This window comes from Felis catus, chromosome A1, assembly GCF_018350175.1.
Source record: "Felis catus isolate Fca126 chromosome A1, F.catus_Fca126_mat1.0, whole genome shotgun sequence".
In the NCBI taxonomy this organism is placed as follows: domain Eukaryota; kingdom Metazoa; phylum Chordata; class Mammalia; order Carnivora; family Felidae; genus Felis; species Felis catus.
This window is the reverse complement of record NC_058368.1, coordinates 76,937,438-76,960,669: the sequence shown is the minus strand read 5'-3', so window position 1 is coordinate 76,960,669 and position 23,232 is coordinate 76,937,438. Positions and strand designations below refer to the sequence as shown.

Sequence of the window (23,232 nt, the reverse complement as noted above, 5' to 3'; positions counted from 1 at the left end):
GAAGTGAGAGAAAATAAAACAAAACTTTTATGGTAGGACACAAGTGCTAGTTGAACAGAAAACAATTGAGAGTAAAACAACAATCCAAGACCACCCACTCTAAATGCCAGGGCAGTTCGGGCCACAGGGGCAGAGGACAAAGGACTGATAAGGTCAAGGTAGATGGGCGTCGCAGAGATGGCAGGTGTGAGCCTGACTTCCATGGCAGGGAAGTTAGAGGAAGAAAGAGCGGAAACGTGGATCTTGTGTTTATTTGTTTATTTTTTTTTAATATGAAGTTTATTGTCAAATTGGTTTCCATACAACACCCAGTGCTCATCCCAAAAGGTACCCTCCTCAAAATTTAGAAGAGACAAAAGAATGCTCTTAGAGAAGAGCTGTGAGGGATTAAGGGTAGCAACGTTTAGATGCTACATCCCCCGCCCCCAACACGCACACAACACATACTACACACGCCATAAGCAACACACACACACCATACATATCACACACTCACCCCACACAGTACACACACCACATACACACCACACACAACATGCACAACACACACACAACACACACTACACACAACACACACAACACACACACCATACATACACACACTCACCCCACACAACATACACAACACATATACACTACACACAACATACACACCACACACTACACACAATCTACACAACACACACAACACATACAACATACATATACCACACACCACACACACAGTATATACGACACTCACCCCACACACAATATACACATACCACATACACAACACATAAGCCATCCACAGCACACGCCCCACACGCAATACACACAACACACTCACCCCACACACCACACACATCACGCATAACACACACACAACATACCCCCCCACAATACACAACAAACACCAAACATAACACACACACAAGTACACGCAATAGACACAACACACGCAACATACAACATGCACAACACATACACTCACATAAACCACACACCACACCACACATGCAACACACACACACACAACATCAATCATGTGCATAAAGTAATTCCTTGATCCAAAGTAAGTTATCTTGTGGACAAAATTACATTGGTTTGTAACATAACCTAATTTATTTGTATTTCTGTCATAAGCTATGTGTCTGCATCTGTCATCTTTCCATGTCCCCACCTCCTGCTGGGCTGTGTCTCCTGGAGAGTCTGCAGCAAGAGAAGAAACCAGAAGGGTGACTGTTCCTAGGGTCAACTATTCCTCCTCTCTCAGCCCGGACTGGTCTCGGCCACACCTGCTGCTTCCACTGGCTGGCTGCTTCTTGACGTCCCCTGCTAGAAATTCTAAGATTCCAGATTCTGCCCCTTCTCCTAATTCAACTAGTTACCATTTCGCTTCCATTTTCCCACTTGTAAAAACGCTCCCAATTGATCCCTCACCTGACACAGTCCCTCCTCCTATCCTTTTTGTTTCCGTGTTTATTGTTTATGCCTTTGTGCTAAAGTGACTTTTCTGCCGTTCTGTTGGACTTTGGGAAAGCGGGGATTGTTAATCACCCATGCCAACTCCTGCGCACCCAAACGCAAGTCTCTAAAATAAGTTCTAATTGTGGAAATGACAAAGGGGTCCAGGTAACAGTAATAAGAACCTTATTCCCTCTCATCTGCGATAAAGTTTTGTTTTTGTTCCAATGTCTAAGTTTTTCACAATAGATGCACACAAAAACATGGATGGGCACATCTCCCCCCCACCCCCACCCCCACCCCAATGCCCTGCAGAGCTTCTGAGACCAACCAAGGCGAACCACATCTCAAATAAAATGATCTCAGATTCTTGGCAGTAGGAGTGCCCAGCATGATATATAGCCTGTTTAGGCAAAAATAATAATAACTTTCCACACAGATATAAATTGACTCTAAGCACGCATGACTTTGCATTTTAATCCCGCCACTACCGGGTGGAACCAACTTTTATTAAATAAACTTAAGCAATGGAAAGGAGAGTCAAGTTATTTAAAACTGAGCTGAGTCCCTACTCATCCGAACAAATAAGAAAACCATAGACTTAAATTTCTGATAGCAGCCAGTTTTGCACCAGCCTTCAGACATCATGCAGGTGTTATCTTTAAAGCAGTATTTCCTGGGGCGCCTGGATGGCGCAGTCGGTTAAGCGTCCGACTTCAGCCAGGTCACGATCTCGCGGTCTGTGAGTTCGAGCCCCGCGTCGGGCTCTGGGCTGATGGCTCAGAGCCTGGAGCCTGTTTCCGATTCTGTGTCTCCCTCTCTCTCTGCCCCTCCCCCGTTCATGCTCTGTCTCTCTCTGTCCCAAAAATAAATAAACGTTGAAAAAAAAATTAAAAAAAAAAGCAGTATTTCCTGCAGGAGAATCTTTAAAGCAATATTTTCTGCCATATGTCAGGCTCTCAAAGGGTGAGGCGAATGACTGTCAGCGTTCCAAAGCTGCTGGGGCCACCCTCTTACTGAGACACCTCATGCCTTCCTTCCCCCCGTCCCCCACTCCCTCTGCGAACGCACACCCCACTCAGCGACACAGAAAGTGGAGGTGAGCCCACAGCATTGGTTTGGGGGTGGGGAGGGCAGAAACTTCAATTTTTTTTTTTAAAGATGATGGACTTGAACAAGGACTCTGGGCTCCTCCAGCCCTAGCCCCAGAATGGAACTCTGTGAGGCATATACATTGTCGTTGGGTGAATTAATAGACAAGTAAAGGGAAAAGAGCTCAGTCACAAGCCTATGTATATACTCTGAAATAGTACGTAGCATTGAAAAAAATGGGTTAAATCTAGATGCACTGACAGGCAAAGACTCTAAGACATACGGTTAAGTTAAAAAGTTAAGCAAAATAATATATTTAATACATACAAGAAAAAGCCTAGAGGACTATGCATCAAGTATAATAGATGTTACCTCTGGGAGACAGAATGACCAAGGGGACCGTGTTTCATCAATACTTCCTGAATATTTCCAACAAGAGCTCATTCATGTATAACTTGTGTAGATAAAAAATAAAGCAAATGTTGGGGCGCCTGGATAGTTCAGTCGGTTAAGCGTCTGACTCTCCATTTCAGTTCCGTCATGATCCTGGGGTTCATTTGAGCCCCGTGTTAAGCTCTGTGCTGACAGTGTGGAGCCTGCTTGGGATTGTCTCTCCCTCTCTGTCCTTCTCTCTCTCTCTCTCTCTCTCTCTCTCCCACTCAAAATAAATAAACCTTAAAATAAATTAAAGCAAATGTTTCCAATTGCCAACTGATGTTTTTATATTTTATGTACTTGTGGTAAGTTTTCATATTTTTATTCATCTTTTCAATTTCCTGCTTGCTTTTCATATTTTTTTACTTTACCTTTTTAATATTAATTTTTAGTAATTCCCATTTGTTCTTGATAACATATTTTTACTGTAACAAGTAACATGTCTAATTTTTTTTTTAATTTTTTTTTCTTTTCTTTTTTTCAACTTTTTTTTTTATTTATTTTTGGGACAGAGAGAGCATGAACGGGGGAGGGGCAGAGAGAGAGGGAGACACAGAATTGGAAACAGACTCCAGGCTCTGAGCCATCAGCCCAGAGCCTGATGCGGGGCTCGAACTCACGGACTGCGAGATCGTGACCTGGCTGAAGTCGGACGCTTAACCGACTGCGCCACCCAGGCGCCCCGTAACATGTCTAATTTTTACATTTTGATCTCATGTAATAAACACATCCTTATTAACAAAAGTTGAACTTACTATTTTTAATCTGCATACTTTTTAATTAACTGTTAGATTTTTCCATGTAAGTATTTTAGCTCTGTAACAGTATTCATAATGACTTGATTCTATTCTTTTGCGTGGGTATATTAAAATCCTACAACCCCCTATTTTTAGATATGTATGTTATATTCCAATTTTAAAAATAACAATTTTAAGACGTATAAATTTGGGTTTGATTAGTCCACGTTTTTAAAAGAGCTGTAGTAGTGCCAGATACTATCCAGAAAAATTGCGCTAATTTAAATTTGTAGTATACAGGAATTCATTTTCCCCTGCCAATACAAGGAATCATTTTAGTATTTAAAAAAAATCTTTGCTATACAATAAGAGAGAAATAGAATCACGTTGTTTTAAGTATCATTCTTTAACTATAAGTAAAAAATGCTAATGTTTGTCTTTAATTCTGTAGTGCAGTACCTGTTCATGGGTATTCATTTTACCTACTGGGTATTCATCTTTCTTATTGATTTATAAGCTCTCTTTATATACTAAGGTTATTAGATCTTTGCAACATATATTGAAATATTTTTTACCAGCCCATTATACACATTGTCTCTAAACTTTTTTTTGTCATAAGTGTGAGAAGAGACATGATTCATTTTCAGAAATACTAAATAAAGCTGTGCTGCCCAGTTAACAGTAGGTTTACAACCTACTGGAAATATGTACAAAGCCCCCCCCCCCCCCCACCACATACACACAATGGAGTCCCAAACCTTTAGACACTTCACTTCCTTGTTCTTCCCCTCTCCATTTGGTGGGCTTATTTTCTCAGGCTTTGCAATGAGCATGTGCCATAGAATAAAGGGAGGAGGGAATGAAAGTCTCTGCATCACCTCGGGGAATGTATGCTCCTTCAGTCAGACTACTTTTTGCCTTCCATGGGCATAGGCGACATCTGGGCCAGGCTGTAACCTCTGTAGCACTCAGCCAATGAGGAACCAGGGGAGGGACTTGCACGCTAGGAGATAAATTGTCTGCTGTTACTGCCCCCAGAGTGCCTGTCCGTCAGACACCTGTTCTTCCAAGAACATTAATGAAGGCACTCCACTGTGTTCGGAGTCTCCTTGTCCCTCCCTTGATTGGGTCAGTGGGCTTATTTCTCACACTAAGAAGCTTTAAGCTCGTGGAGTGCCTGTGTGGCTCGGTTGGTTAAGCTTCCGACTTCAGCTCAGGTCATGATCTCTTGGTTCGTGGGTTGGAGCCCCATGTTGGGTTCTGTGCCGATAGCTCAGAGCCTGGAGCCTGCTTCGGATTTGGTGTCTCCCTCTCTCTGCCCCTCCCCCCCCTCAAAAATAGGTGAACACTAAAATAAATTAAAAAAAAAAAAAGATGAAGCTTTAAGTTCTTACTTATTAAAATTAACATGTTCCCATATTGGTTTTTCCTTAGGGTCATGACTAAACAATCACCTAAAATACACATGTAATAAAATATAAATTCTTAAAGCACGAGCATAGTTTTGATTTTTACCTTTAAATATTTAAAATATACATTAAAAAAGAGGAAAATGTATACCAGGATGCATAAAACATAAAAACATGAATTTTAAACATAAATTAAAAACTTTAATTCTCCTAGAATCATACATAATTTATATGCACACAGGTAAGACATGAAATTTATTTATTCCCCATATGGTTAGTTAATTATCCTGGTATTAATAAATAGCAATGCTCTATCTACTGTTTTGTACTGCTACATTCATTATTTACTAATTTTTTACATAAACAAGTTCACATGTGAGTATTCATTCACTCATTCTTTCCCGTATTCATTCAACTAATCTTTATTGAGCAAATACTATATTCTAGGCTCTGTTTTAGGCACAAGTGATACATTACTGCATGAAATGGATGAGATCCCTGCTTTTTCTGGCTTCTGGTCAAGTAATAGGCACAGGCCATGAACAAATTGTGATAAGTAGGAAGAAGAGGAACAATGCCAAATAATGCAGTAGAGCAACCGCGTGGAGAAGAAGACAGGACAGCTTTCTCAGCAAAAGTGGTCAGAGCAGGCCTGTGTGAAGAATGACAATTGAGCAGACACCTGAAAGATGCAAAAGGAACATGAATAATGCAAGGGGTGCCCACATGTAGTACAGAAAAGAACCTGTGAAAGTCTGGGGGTAGAACACAGCAAACGCAAAGGCACTGGGGCAGGAATAGGCTTGGTATTTGGGTGGGGGGAGCAAAAAGGCCAAAGCAGCTGGACAGAAATAAGTGAGCAGAAGTTCAGAGATTTAGATGGGGGTCTGTGCAGGCCACGGAATGAAGATTTGTAGCTAGGGAGGGTGGTCGGATTTCCACTGCTTGTGGAGCAGTGTGTGGAGGACTGAAACAGGCCAGTGAGGAGTCATCCAAGAGAGAGGGAGGCGGCCGTTCCCAGGAGGATCGGAAGGGATCAGACTCAAGGCGTGTAGCCACGTTCAAGCTTACAGGACTTGGTGATTCACCGGCCGCAAGAGAAGAGAGATGGTAACTGAGGTGGTAAAAACTGGTGATGCGCAAAGTTCCAGGTAGGAACAGCCAGAGCCTTGTTTTAAATATGTTTGTTTTAAATAAGAAATTCTTTCTACCTGTCAAGTGGTGGCATTAAGTGGGCGTAGGACCTCCCTCAGGAGGAAAGTTCCAGCTGGAAATACAAGTTTGGGAGGGTCATTAGCATTCATGCGGTCTGCAGGGAGGGCCTCCAGGGGAGAAAGGGTAAATGAGAAGTTAGCTCAGAGGGTGGGGAAGGGAAGGGAAAGGCAGAGGACAGGCCAGTGCCGGAGGCCCGGGTGCAGTGCCCTGAGGCCCAGAAGGGAGAGTGTTTTAGGAAGGAAGGGAGGTCAGCTCTTTCAAAGCTGCTGCAGAAGGGTTCGAGTCAGTGGCAGCAGGGAGGAGGTGTTGCTGTGGAGGAGTTCTCAGTTGAAGAGAATAGGGGTGAAGACACCAGAAACAGTAAAAACAGGCATCTTCAGAAGTGCCTGGAGAAGTACATCCCTAGAGTCAGGAGCTTTGTTTGTCTTTAATGGGGGCTAATTCATCATGTTTGTACACTGATGAACTAACCCGGGAGAAAGAAGAAATTAACCAAGTGGATGACAGGGGATGAGGCAGGAATGAGAGAATGGGATCTGGGCCCATGTGGGGCTGAGCTCTGTGCAGGGCAAGGACACGTCTTCCTTTTCTATTCTACCCCATTCACCTGTGGCTCTCACGTTGGCCTAAACCCACTTAGTTCTAGAATTCGATGGAACATCTGAATGTCTGATAGAGCAGGGGACATCTTGCTAATGTTATTTTTAGTCCTTATTTTATTAAAAAAATTTTTTTTGTTGTTTATTTATTTTGAGTGAGAGAGAGAAAGCATGAGTTTCCCAGCACGTTGCCCAGGGGAGGGGCAGTGAGAGAGGAAGAGAATCCCAAGCAGACTCCACACAGTCAGCGCAGAGCCCAATGTAGGGTTCAAACTCATGAGCCGTGAGATCATGACCTGAGCTGAACCAAGAGTTAGACCCTTAACTGACTGAGCCACCCAGGTGCCCCTTTAGTCCTTATTTTAAAAACTAACACATACAGGGGCGCCTGGGTGGCTCAGTCGGTTGAGCATCCAACTTCAACTCACGCATGTCACGTTCTCACAGTTCGTGAGGTCGAACCCCGTGTGGGGCTCTGTGCTGACAGCTTGGAGCCTGGAGCCTGCTTACAATTCTCTGTCTCCCTCTCTCTCTGCCCTTCCCCTGATTGCACTCTGTTACTGTCACTCTCAAAAATAAAAACATTTTGAAAATTTTTAAAAAACACTTTAAAAACAAACACATGTATTTCCAGCTGCCCTCAGTTTTATTTTCATTTGTATCAAGTTCATTTCATCTGAAGTGATCATACATTCATATGGTTCAAACTACAAACGTTACAAGAGGCATACCAATGACAAAAAGTCTCCCTTTTGCCAAAGGCCCACAATGTCACCATCTCTCGAATGTTATTTCAGAAATATGTTATATACATACACAAACACATTTACATTTCTTCTTTCTCTTTTCCCTTTTTTACACAATCAGTGACATAGAGCTCCGCCTGTTGGCTTTTTTTTTTTCACTGAAAATATATCAGAGATTATTTAATACCAGTAACTAAGAAACATTCTCATTCTTAAACAAAGGGAAAAGTCTCTATGAAGAAAGACCCCATAAGAGAAACACAAGACTGTAAGTAATGGCAAGACTAAACAAAAACACAAATAAATGAATCATACAGAAATGAAGATCACTTGAAAGGCAAACAAGGGACAAGAGATAATAAAAACGTAGAGAAACAGAGATAGGAAAGAGAAAAGTGAACAAAGAATGGAAATTAAAAGTTTAGAAGGATCAGAGAGAAGATAAGAGATGAAAAACTACAACAGAAAACAACATCTGAGCGGCTAGACTCTCCCTACTCATAATGACAATAATAACAGCAACCATAAAATGAGACATATATTTCAATACATAATAAAAAAAATTTTTCCAACATAAAAGAATGCACAATTCCAAATGAGAAAAGCATCCACTACGTTTGAGAAACTGATGAGAATCTTCAAGGAACATACACATCCTAGTGAGGTGACCTGGCCTTAAGGATGAAGTCAGATTCCTTGGGCGGCGGGTTGGTAAAACGATCAGTGTGGCTTTTGATTTCTTTCCAGCAACGGTCAACCCCAGAAAACAATGTGGAAGTAACTCTGAGATTAAAAATAGAGGAACAACAAAAACAGCCCAGGACACAAGGATTTTATCTCCAACCAAGCTGTCTTTCAAAGACATAAGCGACAGGCATTTTTGAAGTACACAGACGCAGAGACCACGAGTCCCACGAGACGTTCTGAGGAACTCTCAGAGGATGAACTTCAGTCCACCCAAAGCATTGCCGCAAGGCTGGCTCTGTAGGCGGCCGCGGTGATAAAGGGTGAGGACAGGAATGTGCATGCCTTGCACACGGATGGGGAGGTCACAGGACCACAGGCCAGGCGGGATCAGAAGTGGAAGGAGAGGGAATCCCTGGACGATCACTGGGAGTCTGCATAAGCCGACCATACTGCTCAAATGTAAATACTGAAAAATACATAATGATTGCCACAATCAGGTTATAGAAAAAAAAGAGGGAGGGGGAGGATTCTAATGTCATCTATGCCGCCTAAAAAATGAAGGAGTAAAAGTATAGGTAACGTTATATTTATAAAAGTAGCCAATAAAATGGGACTATATACCTTAAATACAAAGACTCTATATACAAAAAGCAAAGAAAACAAATCACATAGTGAAAGACTTTTAAAAAATACACTAGAAACTGGAGTACAACACAAAGTAAAGGGACAGAGATAATACCAAACCTATCTGTTAATCATTAAATGAAAATAGGATTAAATCACTTATTAAAAGAGAAAGATCTTCAGATTTTATCACAAAGCAAAATCCAACTCTATGCTGTGCACAAAAGGCACACCCCATAAAAGTGGTTCAGTTCAGGTAAAGAGATAAGCAAAGTACAACGAAGCAAATCCAGAAAAAACAACAACAACAAAAAAAACACAAAAAAAACCCTGATATGTGACACAGAGGAGAATCCTGCCCCCAAACCATTAGAAATAACATGAAGGACATTAAATACCCAGCAGCAATATTCACAGGGAGAGATTTTAATTCACCTGTAAGCAGATAACAGATTCAGGAGACAACAATAGCCATCGATAAACAAAAGACACAGTAGTGTCAATAAACTGGGAGGAAGTACATTCAGTCAGTCTGGGATGAAGGAAGGACCGAGCTTTCTGATATGAAAGAGTTCCTAGAAATTGAGGGAAGAAACAAAAACTTGACTTACACACACACACACACACACACACACACACACACAGGATATAGACTGCTCACAGACTGCTCATCATATGCGAACAACCCTTACACATATGAAAGAATGCTCACCCTCACCCATGAGAACAAGAACTATTAAAATTACACTGAGATGTACATTTTCCCACCAAACAGCAAACAGATTCCCGACTTTTGCGATATGCCATGCGGGAAAGGGATTGTCTTGCAGAGCTGGTGGGATGATCCCAATGTCCCAGGCGGAGGAGGCCACTTTGGCAAATCCAAAGGGATTTCTGTGCTGTCCCTAAAGTATAATCAGGAGGCCCCCACAGTTCAGGGCTGTGGCAAGAACTACCTTGGCGTGCAAGAAAAACAGGAAGGCTACGTCGTTAGTGTTAGGAGATTTAGGAAATAAAAATTCAGGTCATCCTGTTAAATCTGAATTTCAGATAAACAACGTATTTTTTTAGTATAGTAAAACCCTGGGTTGCAAGCCTAATTCATTCCAGAAGCATGCTTGTAATACAAAGCATTTGTATATCAAAGCAGATTTCCCTATAAGAAATAATGGAACACTCAGATGATTCATTCCACAACCCAAAAATATTCATGTAAAAATGATTACAATACTAGGGCTGGTGGCTTAGTCCATTAAGTGTCTGACTTCGGCTCAGGTCATGATCTCACAGTTCCTGAGTTCGAGGCCCACTTCAGGCTCTGTGCTGACAGCTTGGAGCCTGGAGCCTGCTACAGATTCTGTGTCTCCCTCTTGCCCCTCTCCCACTCGCTCTCTCTCTCTCTCTCTGTCTCAAAACTAAATAAACATTAAAAAATTTTTTAAAAATGATTACAATACTGTAATATACAATAATAAGGAGAATACAAAATATAAAGAAAAATAAACAAATTAAGCGGCACTTCCCTTTGAAAACCCTTACGGCTGGTGCGAGGGAGACAAGAGAGAGGAGGGTTATTGTGTAGAGAGGCTTTCACTATCACTAATGGAATCACTGCTGTCGATTGGCCCATGGAATCTTTTTCTGCATGGGGGCCATTGTATATGCTACGGTACGGTATTCACAAACCATTGTCATGTACTGTATTTAATGTAAGTGGCAATAAGGCAGCAGAGGAAAGGGCAGCCTGACCTAGAACAGAGCAAAGCATTCCCAAGCTCATTCTTGCACGGAAAAGCAAAGGACTGTCCCTAGGTGCTCTGAAGTGACCAAAAATACACCAGTGCCAGGTGTGGACACCTTCGAACGTCCTGAAAAATCACTGATTTCTCCCAAACGCTGTGGCCTGAGACCGAGCATGAGAGACGATCACCCACAATCCCGGAGAGAGAGAGAGAGAGAACCACGGGCTCAGTTGTGATCATGTGACTTTCGACGTCACGTACGACTCCTATTGCAAGACATCCCTCGTTTATCAAGTTAAAATGTATTAGAAATGTTTGCTCGTCTTGTGGAACCTTCGCAGAACAAGTTACTCGCGATCCCAGGTCTTACTGTATTTGTGACATCCTCCCAGTTTGTCCGGTTGTTGGTCTGTCTGTGCCAATATGCTTCATGTAGCACTTCAGTGAGTCAGGCCTCCCCCCGAGCCCTGACTGCTTTCTAGTTTGATAACCACACCAACTCTGCTTCACGGGCTCACAGCCTTAGACCTCTAGCAGAAAGACGCCTCCACGGTGAGGGGTGGGCCTGAGCAGACCCCTCAAAGGGAGTCTAAGGATATTCCGTGGCTACGGTTGCTGCATGAAGAGCAAAGGAGGCCAAGAAGCGGCCTCCAGCACTCGCAGTACCCGGCAGCTTTGTCTGCTAGTAATCACAATAGGAAAGAAGTGGGTAGAAGGACTGAGATCAGATCAGACGTGTTGTCTGCCTCTTTCTGCCCTGGACGGCTCTAGGCGGCAGAACAACAGCCTCCTCCCAGAGGAACGTCTGAGGAATTCAAACCACGACCTCTAAGGTTTCGATGGTGAAGCTGCAGGAAGAAGCAGAAAATCACAGCTCTGCGAAGGGGTGGCGGCCTCTGGGGCCCTTCCTTGCGGAGTTGAGGATGGAGGAACGCGAGCGCCAGGCAGGCGTGGTGTCTTGGCGCCGCTCAGGCAGAAACTGTGCTGAACGTCCTCAGCTAAAATGCAGGGCCAATTTCATTGCACGTTGTGTGAAACGTGGATTACTCGTAAAGGGTATTGCGACAATTTGTACGAGATACCTGCCCACTCCTCAGACCCTGGTCAAGAGGGGGAGAATCGTCACCTCACCTTACATCTAGGCTGCCCTGGGTGACTTGTAACCAACAGCATGTGGCATTTGGTGTGCAGCACAGCTCATGAAGGCAGGAGAGAAAAGGCTGGCTGGCTTCGCCCTTCATTCTTGGGTCGCTCCCATTGGGGCACCGAGCTGGCATGAGGCCGCCATGTTGTGAGGAAGCCTGGGCCACACGAAGAGGCCACATGTAGGTGATACAGCCGACAGCTTCCAGGCAGCCACCAGCACCCACATTTTTTTTCCTACTACTAACAATTTTTAGAGGGGAGTGAAGAAGGAAAACTCATTCCCAGTCTCCTTGATCTTCGCTAGAGGCCAGATAAAGCCAAAATGCTGTATTTGTTTTGGGAAGATCATGAAATAAAACCTGGCATTGAATTTTAACTTCCTGCAGCTCAGACTCTTTGGGGGAACCAATAGAAACAAACCCAAAGATTTGTCTTTTTTAACTGTCACAACGTCGTCAGATGATAAACACTTGATCCAGTTCTCAAGTAAATATCTAGGCAATTAACTACACGTGGACAAGACTCTTCCTGTGGAGAAGATTTTGTCGGGCTTGGAAAATAGAGCTTTGCTTCGAAAAGTATTTGAGGAGAAAAGCAAACCAGGGGCTTCTCTGCTCTAACATACAATATAGCTGATTTACTTTCATGACGTAAACGCCATTATTTTTTTTCGGATTCTCTCAAGCAAAATGAACAGCAAAGTAGGACAAGGGCTGGAGAAGGTCTAAAGTGTTCTCAGCATGGGGTGCCTGGGTGGTTCAGTCAGGTGAGCATCCGACTTCAGCTCGGGTCTTGATCTCGCAGTCTGTGAGTTCGAGCCCCGCGTCAGGCTCTGTGCTGACAGCTCAGAGCCTGGAGCCTGTTTCAGATTCTGTGTCTCCCTCTCTCTCTGACCCTCCCCCATTCATATTCTGTCTCTCTCTGTCTCAAAAATAAATAAACTTTAAAAAAAATTTTTTTTTAAGTGTTCTCAGCAGCCACCAAACCTTCCCGACGACCATCCATTCAGAAACATGGAACACCGAGGTGTTGTATTGTTTCTACTAGTTTCTAGTAGAAATGACCTCAAGCTTGGAAGCTTAACCAATGGAGCCACCAAGGTGCCCTGAACAATATTTTCTTTAATTAAAAAAAATTTTTTTTGAGATATTCCACGTGCCCTAAGAGTTAACATTTTACTACCAGCCTATTGCTAGTTAACCAGTTTCTTTTGGGGTAGTTTAAAAATGGCCTACTCTTGGGGCGCCTGGGTGGCGCAGTCGGTTAAGCGTCCGACTTCAGCCAGGTCACGATCTCGCAGTCCGGGAGTTCGAGCCCCGCGTCGGGCTCTGGGCTGATGGCTCAGAGCCTGGAGCCTGTTTCAGATTCTGTGTCTCCCTCTCTCTCTGCCCCTCCCCCGCTCATGCTGTGTCTCACTCTGTCCCAAAAATAAATGTTGAAAAAAAAAAAATTAAAAAAAAAATGGCCTACTCTTGTCCCTTCTCTCTTGTTTCCATCTAAAGTTGTGAAATTAAATGTAAACTCAGCTGTTTTACTGAAGGGCCTTTATAGTGTCGGGGGCGGGGGGCGGTTAGCATTTATTGGCAGATTATTATGCCCCAAGGACCGTGCTAAGTGCCCCTCACACGTCACTGTGCTTCTGAGTCATCTAGAGATTTGGTTTAAATGCAAACTCCAGCTCAAGTGGTCTGGGCTGGGGCCTGACTTTAGCATTTTTCACGAGGTGATGCCCAGGCTGCTTGTGTGGGGCCACACTTGTCCCAGTTAATGTCCACGTACAGATAAGTACTCTGAGACTGAGGGGTGACAGAGCTCTTGTGCCAGCTTTGCAGCCAGTGAGTATTTGAATCCAAGTTCTTCAGACGACAAAAGAGGTAGCAAAGGGATGTCCCACGGTTAATTATCTTGCCATCCCCACAACCACAGCCCTCTGTTTAGATCTCTGTTTAGGACACTGCTGTGGGGTGAACTGTGTTTCCCAAAGACGTGCTCAAGTCCTGACCCCTGGTACCCACGAATGTGACCTTATTTGGAAATAGGGTCCTGGGGCACCTGCGTGGCTCAGTTGGTTAAGCGTCCGGGTCTTGGTTTTGGCTCGTGTCATGATGTCATCATAGTTCGTGAGTTCGAGCCCCACGTGGGCACCTGGGTGGCTCCATTGGTTAAGTTTCCAACTCTTAATCTTAGCCCAGGTCATGATTTCATGGGTTCGTGAACCCTGTGTCACGCTCTGTGCTAACAGCGTGTAGCCTGCTTGAGATTCTCTCTCCCTCTCTCTCTGTCCCTCCCCCGCTCACACTCATTTCCTCTATCTCTGAAAAATAAACATAAAAAGTATATTGTTCACATTAAATGGGAGAAAGAAATCCAGAGAGGGGAGAGAGTGCAGATACATTTCTAAGATTGTGTTATCTGAAAGAAACAGTGAATTTGGAGATTACTGGTATGCAATTCTTGTGAGAATTTTAAAAATTATTTAAATGTGTAAACAAACAAACAAACAAAAAAAAAACCCAAAAGCTTGGAAGTCATGTCTCTCTCCCTCAGAACAATGACTTTTCTTACATTTACCAGAGAAACGAGGTCACGGGATAAACCACTACCCTGAAAACTAGAGGGACAGGTGAAGACAGAGACCGCAAAACAGCTGACCTGAACCAGAAGCCGCTGAAGCCAGAACAGGCAGGGACATGCCCGTGCCTCAGAAACTGCTGGAAGCTGAGGATGGATTAACCTGAGAGTTAAGAGCTCCTGAAGGCCCAGTGTAAGTAAGGATCCCCCACATTTTCACAGAGTTCTACCTTCGGGACCCCCAGTAGGTTCTTACGGTGAAGATAGGGGAAAAATCCCTTCCTGTCTGGCTGGGGGTGGGGGCTAGGGACAGCAACCATTTTGAAATGCGTCACAACAAACACCTACGCAGCAAGAGAAAAAACTTCCCTAGAGCCTTCCAGGGGAAAGGAATGTTAGCCAACTCCAGCCCCCTCTAGCCTTCCTGCCTTACCTCAGGGGAAGGAAAATAAGCTGAGAAACTCTTATGAAGGTCATGGCCCAGGGGTAGGACTCACTAAAACACTAAGGACCTAATTACAGGATTATACAATGATTCCCCTCCCACTCCCTTACCACCAAATCAATAGGCTCCTTGTATAATAAGGGGGTTACAGCTAAAAAAACTGCAAGACTTTACCCAGGAAGGAGCTCCTAGGGAAACCCAAAGAAAATGGAGAGACAAAAACCAGGACACTCACGTAAACTGAAGTCTCTGATACCTAAGCACAGTAAACACAGCCTGACTCTCAGCCACATAAAAATAACCTTCACACCAAAGGCCGATCTACTCAATTCCTATCACCCAATACAACACATCTAACTTTATTTATTTTTATTTTTTTTTAATGTTTATTTTTGAGAGAGAGAAAGAGCACAAGCTAGGAAGAAGCAGAGAGAGAGGGAGACACAGAATCCGAAGCAGGCTCCAGACTCTGAACTGTCAGCACAGGGCCTGATGCAGAGCTCGAACTCACAAACTGCAAGATCATGACCTGAACCAAAGTTGGACACTTAACCAACTGAGGCACCCAGGTGCCCCATATCTACATTTTAACAAACTATTACAAGGCCTGCCAAAAGGCAAGAAAAGCCCAAAATCTGAAGAGACAAGGCAAGTATCAGAACCAGAATCAGATATGGCAGAGATGTTGGAATTACCATATTGAGAATTTAAAATAATCACAATAAAGATGCTAAACATTCTGATAAAAAAAAAAAATAGATAACATTCAAGAACAGATGAGTAATGGAAGCAGAGAGATGGAACTTGAAAAACTCAAAGGTGGGGCGCCTGGGTGGCACAGTCGGTTAAGCGTCCGACTTCAGCCAGGTCACGATCTCGCGGTCCGTGAGTTCGAGCCCCGCGTCGGGCTCTGGGCTGATGGCTCAGAACCTGGAGCCTGTTTCCGATTCTGTGTCTCCCTCTCTCTCTGCCCCTCCCCCGTTCATGCTCTGTCTCTCTCTGTCCCAAAAATAAATAAACATTGAAAAACTCAAAGGTAACCTGAAAAATCAAAACAAGTGCAACAAATGAAAAATGCTTTTTAAAAAATATTTTCTTTTATTTTTTGAGAGAGAGACACAAAGCACAAGCAAGAGAGGGACAGAGGGAGACAGAGACAGGCTCCAGGCTCCGAGCTGTCAGCACAGAGCCCGACACGGGGCTTAAACCCACAAGCTGTGAGATCATGACCTGAGTGGAAGTCAGATGCTTAACCAACTGAGCCACTCAGGTACCCTAAAAATGTTTCTAATAGGCCCAGAAGTAGACTAGGTACAGGTGAAGAAGAATCAGTGAGCTTGAAGATCTGTCAATAGAAACTTCCCAGTGAAATGAAAGAGAAAAAAGAATGAAAAAAAATTGAACAGAATATTTAATAACTGTGGGACAATTACAACAGATGTAACATAAGTTAATGGGAATTCCAGAAGGAGAAGCATGAGAGGGAAAGCAGAAAAAATATTTGAAATAACACTGACTTAGAATTTTCCAAAATTACTGAAAGAAATTAAACCATGGATTCTAGAAGCTCAAAAAAATACCAAGTCTGATAAATACCAAAAAATCTACACGTAGGCACATTGTACTCACACTGCAGAATACCAAAGACTGAGACAAAATTTTGAAAGAAGAGAGAGGAAAAAAAAAAGATACCTTACATATAGGACAAGTATTACATCAGATTTCCCATCAGTAACCATGTAAGCAAGAGAGTGGAAAGAAACATTCAGAATTTTGAAAAGAAAAAACAAAACAAAACAAAAACACCAACCCAGAATTTTGTACCCAGCAAAATTATCCTTCCAAGTTACATAAAGGAAAAATAAAGACTTTCTCAGATAAAACCTGAGGGCAGTTGTCACTGGTAGACCCCACACTGAAAGAAATGGGAAAAGTTCTTCCAAAGAGAAGGATAAAAAGGATAAAGGGATCAGAAACTCAGATCTATGTAAAGAAAGAGTCAGAGAAGGAATAAATGAAGACTCTGAGGTTGTCCTCAGAAGCTCTTCCTGCCAACAGTGTTGAATTTGAACTGAACCCCATGCTCCTGGAAAACAGCAAAGAATAAGAGATATCCCACCCGTACTTTGGCTTCTGGAAGATGACACTGCAAAGAACCCCTCCTCCACTTATGACTTAGGTAAGACTCACAGGAACTCCCTTTTGATTACCCAGGATGACTCCAGACACAGACCCTCCAAATTCCCATTCTTTGCCTCATAAATGAGCTGAATTATTTTGTCCCCACTGATCAACGGGAACAAAATGCTTGTTTATCAAACTTTGGTTGAGCTTCTCTCCTGCCCCCAGGTGCTTGAACATTGGCCCACCCTCAGCCTGAGCCCATTGACAACCCCTCCTGAGAACTAGGCTGACCTCAGAAGAAAACATCCCTGATGTACTATCCTATCATGCTCCCCCTTTCATTCACTCCCCCACACCTGGATCTTTCTCACCTTGTTTACCCCTCTTTATCAAAGACAACCATTCTGGAGACACTTGCAGATGTTATGGTCATGACAGCGTCTCCATTTCCATAGTCTCCATCCCCCTATTGCAACAGCTTCATCCCCCTCATGCTACACCCTACCCCTTGCGATAATCGTTTTGAATGAAGTCTCTCTTAAGTCCAGACTTGTTTCTAATTCGACATGACATTTGGCTTCTGCTTTGCACTGGCTCCACATCAGAGCCTGCCAAGCGCACTCTCCCATCCCTAAGAGATCAGCTCTAGTCCCGTCCAGTCTGAGCAAGTTTCTGGAAGAGGCTCCCTTTGCTCTTCTGTGCTTACAACACCAAGAGCTTTGGCTGTCTTGCTCTTCACGCATTTGAACCAAAAGACACAGATCTCTGCTGTGCTCTATCTGTATGTACTCTAACAGTCTGAAGGGTTTTTTTTTTTTTCTTTCTTTCTGAGTAAAAAATTCCTTACCTGTTTCTTAGGCAAACATTGGATTTTCTTTTTTTCACAGAAGCGCGCTTAAATTTTTACAATTAACCTTACCTAGCATAGGGCCTCCTGGCAATACTTTGAGGTGGAGAAGGAGAGTAACATTTGCTAGGGGAAAAAAAAGGTTGTATGTGTTGTAGAGAACTGAACATATTTAATGAAATCAAAAAATAGTTTTTGGAAGTGAGTGTTGCTGATTTTATTATCAGGGCTGTGATGAAATCGGCTTGCTCTACATTCAAATTATGGAATATCCTGTAATTTTGGATGTCTCAAGCAGTTTTAAAAGAGGCCATGTTTTAAGGTTGCCAGGAAAACCAGACAATGCATACCCCATGTTTATTTAGTCATTCAGATTATGTTTTGTTAAATGCCTCCCATATGACAGGTAGTATGGCCACAACGAGAAAACAGCAGCAAACAAATCAGACATGGTTCCCTCCTGAGAAGCTCACTAAATCACTTTTTATATTACAAATCTGACAAGTTCTGTCAAGGAGAACTAACCCGCCAAGGGGTAAGGAGTTGAGTGGGGCAGGGAGGGATGAGTATGGCTGGGGCATCAGACAGCTCCAGGCAAAGAAAACCACTTTGTTGTTAAGTGAGCTATGGAGAGATTCGCACCTGGTGCCCAAGGGCTCCACCTATACGGTAAGCATAGGTAAGCATATGAGCAACTAGTACAGTATTTGGCGTGAACTAAATACTCGATATTTAGGGCGTGAATAAATGATCGTCATCGGCACATTACAGGATACACCTCAAATTTTAAAAGCTGTCAAAAGAAATTGAGGATTACTCATTTAAGAATTAGGGAACCTGGGTAGTTTAGTGGGTTAAGCGTCTGACTTTGGCTCAGGTCGTTATCTCACTGTTTGTGGGTTCGAGCCCTGCGTTGGGCTCTATGCTGACAGCTCAGAGCCAGAAGCCTGCTTCGGATTCTATGTCTCCCTCCCTCTCTATCCCTTCCCTCCTTTCTCTCTCTCTCCCTCTTCTCTCTCTCTCTCAAAAATAAACATTAAAAAAAAACAAAAATAAAAGAAATAGAAGGAGAGATATATTCAGGCATCTCGTTGGTATTTTTTGTTTAAACTAGGAGATTGTGCTTCAGAATGATCTGTTTATGAAGGATCTGTTATTTACATTTGGCTATTGTAATTATTCCAAGATGAACTGAGGAAACATTTTGGGAGAAGGGAATGGAGAAGGTGGGCATCTGGAAATTTAAACAGAATGCGAAAGCAAAACACACAAAACCAAAATCACACTCAAAGTAAAAACCACTCAAATCTTCGTCATTCAACATGTATTTGGTGTACATTTATTGCGGTTAGCATGCTAACCCGTGGGTGTCACTGAATACAAAATGGCAAACGGCCCTAGAATTTGGATTCCAGTGCAGGAGAGAATCAATAAATAAATAAGTATATAAGAAAACAAAGTAAGTTCTGGGAGCTTGAAATACTGCGACTTTGATAATTATACTATAAAGTGAGGGGTGAAATATATGTGTCCCTCATTTCTTTGCTGCACCCTCAGAGAAAATCCCTAGTGATTTGGGGCAGGGAGGGCGGTCTTTGATGCACTTTTGTTTCTAGGGTTTTTTTTTTTTTGCTCCCCCAGGGGCAGCAAAAAGATATGGCTTGAGTGGGATATATATCATCTTCCTTTAAAAGTTCCAGAAGTTACCTTTAAGCCAACCCCAGAATACATGTCATCTAAACAAAATAGATAATGTGCTTTGCAAGCAACCAGCCTAAATTCCCAGATTACTCCTCCAATTCCAGACCCTTCTATGTAATTTGTAGCTATCATTCACACAGAGAAATATAAGCACACAACTGTGTTTGGGGGAAAAAAAATGAGATGGCAACCTGCACATTCTTCTACAACTTTCCTTTTCACCCACCAGCCATAAGTATACCGAGAACACATTTGCAAGTCAGTCCACATAAATCTGTGTTGTGCTACATTTGTGGATGTACCACAGACTTTCAACCTTTAATGTTTGATTGTTGTCAATTGTCTGACACCCAAACAATGCCCCAGTGAGTATTCTTATACGTCATCATATCATATACACTGTGCTGTTGTATCTGTAAGACAAATTCTCGAAAGTGAGATTGCCAGTTTACGGGATGTAAAAACTTAAAATGCTGATAGGCAAGGCCAAATCAACCCTTTGCCGTAACACTTTATTAGTAATTTTTAAAATAATTGTTAATCTAAAAGGAAAATACACACACAAATGATTATTATTTAAATATGCATTTCCTAGTTTATTAGTGAGGTTTAGATTCTTTCTTCCGGTTTTTTTTTCAATCAGTTGTATTTCCTTTGTGAACTGCAGATGTATATTCTTTGCTCATTTTTCTATTGGGTTGTCTTTCTCTTATTGATGATTAGAAACCCCTTTTTTTTTTTAGAAACTCTTTCTATAGTAGAGATATTAATGCCTTGCATGCTAAATATTGCAAATATTTTCTCCCAAAGTTTTGTCTTTTATTTACATAGACAAATATATTAACCTGCTCGTTTGTACCAGTGCTTCTCAAACTGTGGTTGGTGGAACACCTACAAGAGAATCACATGGAGTCCTAGTTAAAAATGGGGGTTCTGGGGCCCAAGCACTGTACGAGAATTTCTGGCATGACACAGGATTTTGTGTGTCTTATCAAATCTCCAAGCGGTATAACCACTGGCTCAGGGTCTCTTATTTTTATGTCTTCCATGATTATAAAAAAAGCATATGCTTCTGAATATAGATTTCAATCCATCTTAAATTTACTTTTGTTCCTGTTATGATGCCACAAATTTTTTAATTAACAGTCTCTATTTTTTTTAATGTTCATTTATTTATTTTTTGAGAGACAGAGAGTGCGCACAGAAGCAGAATAGGGGTAGAAAGAGAGAGACACAGAATCCAAAGCGAGCTCCAGGCTCTGAGCTGTCAGCACAAAACCTGAGGCGGGCCTGAACTCACAAACTGTGAGATTGTGACCTAAGCCAAAGTCAGATGTTTAACTGACTGAGCCACCCAGGTGCCCCAACTGTATCTTATTTTTAAGTGTCTCTACTTTCATCATAGGAACAGCATTTAACAAACCATTCTTTTTCCACTAAAACACTGTCTTTATCATTTACTGTAGAGTTTCTCACATTCCTGTAGTTTTTGAAAGAAACATCTTACATTTTTTTCTAAAATATTATGTATTTATAAAGAACTCACAACATGTAGAAAAACACTTAGGAGAAGCTTTTAAAAATCCAACCTGGGGGCGCCTGGGTGGCTCAGTCGGTTAAGCGTCCGACTTCGGCTCAGGTCATGATCTCACGGTCCGTGAGTTCGAGCCCCACGTTGGGCTCTGGGCTGATGCCTCAGAGCCTGGAGCCTGCTTCCGATTCTGTGTCTCCCTCTCTCTCTGCCCCTCCCCCATTCATGCTCTGTCTCTCTCTGTCTCAAAAATAAATAAAAACGTTAAAAAAAAATAAAAAAAATCCAACCTGTAGTACGTTGACTAGTGTCCCCCAAAATTCATGTCCACCCCAGACACGGGGTCTTACTTGGAAATAGGGTCTTTGTAGTTATAATTAAGATGAGGTCATACTGGATTAGGATGGGTCCAAACTCAATCATTGGTGCCCTTATAAGAAGACAGACACACAGTCAATACCATGTGAAGACAGCAACAATGATCGGAAGCCAAGGCATGCCACGTTTTGCCAGTAACCCCTGGAGTTGAGAAGCACAGGACAGATTCTCCTCCAGAGATCTCAAAAGAACCAAGCTTGCCAAATACCTTGATTTTGGACTTTTGGACCCCAGCACTGTGAGTGAATAAGTTTCTTTTGTTTCATGCCATGAGTTTGTGGTGCTCTACAAAACCAATGTATCAATGAATCAGAAATAACTATCTTTGGGGCACTTGGGTGGCTCACTTGGTTGGGTGTCCAACTTCGCCTCAGGCCATGATCTCGCGGTTTGTGAGTTCCAGCCCGGCGTCAGGCTCTGTGCTGACAGAGTCTGGAGCCTGCTTCAGATTCTGTGTCTCCTTCTCTCTCTACCCCTCCCCCACTTGTGCTCTGTCTCTCTATCAAAAATAAATGTAAAAAAATAAAAAATAAAAAAAAAGAAATAACTATCTTTAGCATTAGATGGGCATCATCTCAGGTGTGTGTGTGTGTGTGTGTGTGTGTGTGTGTGTGTGTGTGTGTGTACAGACTAGATTGACAGCAATATCTACTTTATAACGGGTAATTCTATACAATCTAGATTATTAAGTGTTTTTACTCCAATGTATCTCAAGAAAAATAATAAATCTTCCCTTCTATTCTGATTATTTTCCTATTGCTGTGCCAATACCTTGGCGTTCCGTTTATTTTAATCTTTTATAGGGCAAATGCTTACTACTCTTTTTTTTAAAGGGCTTCCTGATAACTCACAACTAGGTGATCTTCTGTATAAAATTTGAAATTATTTAGTTAGTTCTAACACATTCCCAAGAGTACTTGGGACTCTGACGGGAATTGCGCTAATTTTGTAATTTAACTTGGAAAGAATTGGCATGCTTTTGAGACTGACTTGTCATCCAAAGATATGGCATATGTTGTTCGTTTACTCAGGTCTTGTTTCTGCCTTTCAGCAAAGGTTGAGGGATTTCAGCAGGAGGATCTTGTAACTTGTTAATGTTTATTCTTAAGTACTTTTTGTTGTTGTTGCCACCGTGGGTCTTACCCGTGATGTGCAAGGGCTTCGCACCACACACACACACACACACACACACACACACACACACACACACACACACATGCTCTGCCACCTGCTAGCTGTGCCGTCTGGGCAGCTAAGGTCTTTACCTGATGGACCTCAGCGTCCCCACCCCCAAAATGAGAATGGACCACCAGTTCACAAAACGCAAAGCACACGGAGCCCCGTATCAAGCACTGGCTTCCACGCATCAAAGCCCACGTCATCTCCCGTAAGCCTCACAACCACTTGGTGAAGTGTGGGTACATTCACTGTACAAACGAGGAAGCTAAGCTCAGAGACGCAAGGCATCTGCTCAGAGTCACTCTGATACAATGTAGGGCTGCCTGACAAAACCAGCTCCTAGAAAATAATGCAATCAGTGGTTTCTGCTGAGGCACGACTTCACGCTCACCAAAACGCGACAGGTTCATTCTTATGGCATTGGCCTCTTACCGGAAAGCAGAAGGCCACTAAAGCGAGCTGGGGGACGACGGCTCCCGAGGGCGTCGGGCCGGCGCGGGGCAGGCGGAAGGAGCCGAGTGAGCTCGGAAGCGCTCGCTACGCCTTCGGCAACAATCGTCAGGGGGCGGGGCTCGCGC

The 23,232-nt window shown here is 42.9% G+C and overlaps 1 long non-coding RNA gene across 8 annotated transcripts in view; it reads right to left on the bottom strand.

Moving 5' to 3' along the window:
• LOC123384902 overlaps nucleotides 1–23,217 on the bottom strand; it is a 221,585-nt gene extending 198,368 nt beyond the window's left edge. For all 8 annotated transcript variants that reach the window (XR_006596671.1, XR_006596679.1, XR_006596682.1 and 5 more), the window contains exon 1: nucleotides 23,087–23,217. This is a non-coding gene — a long non-coding RNA (uncharacterized LOC123384902). The remainder of the gene's footprint in view (nucleotides 1–23,086) is intronic.
• Between the last annotated feature and the right edge of the window lie 15 nt (nucleotides 23,218–23,232).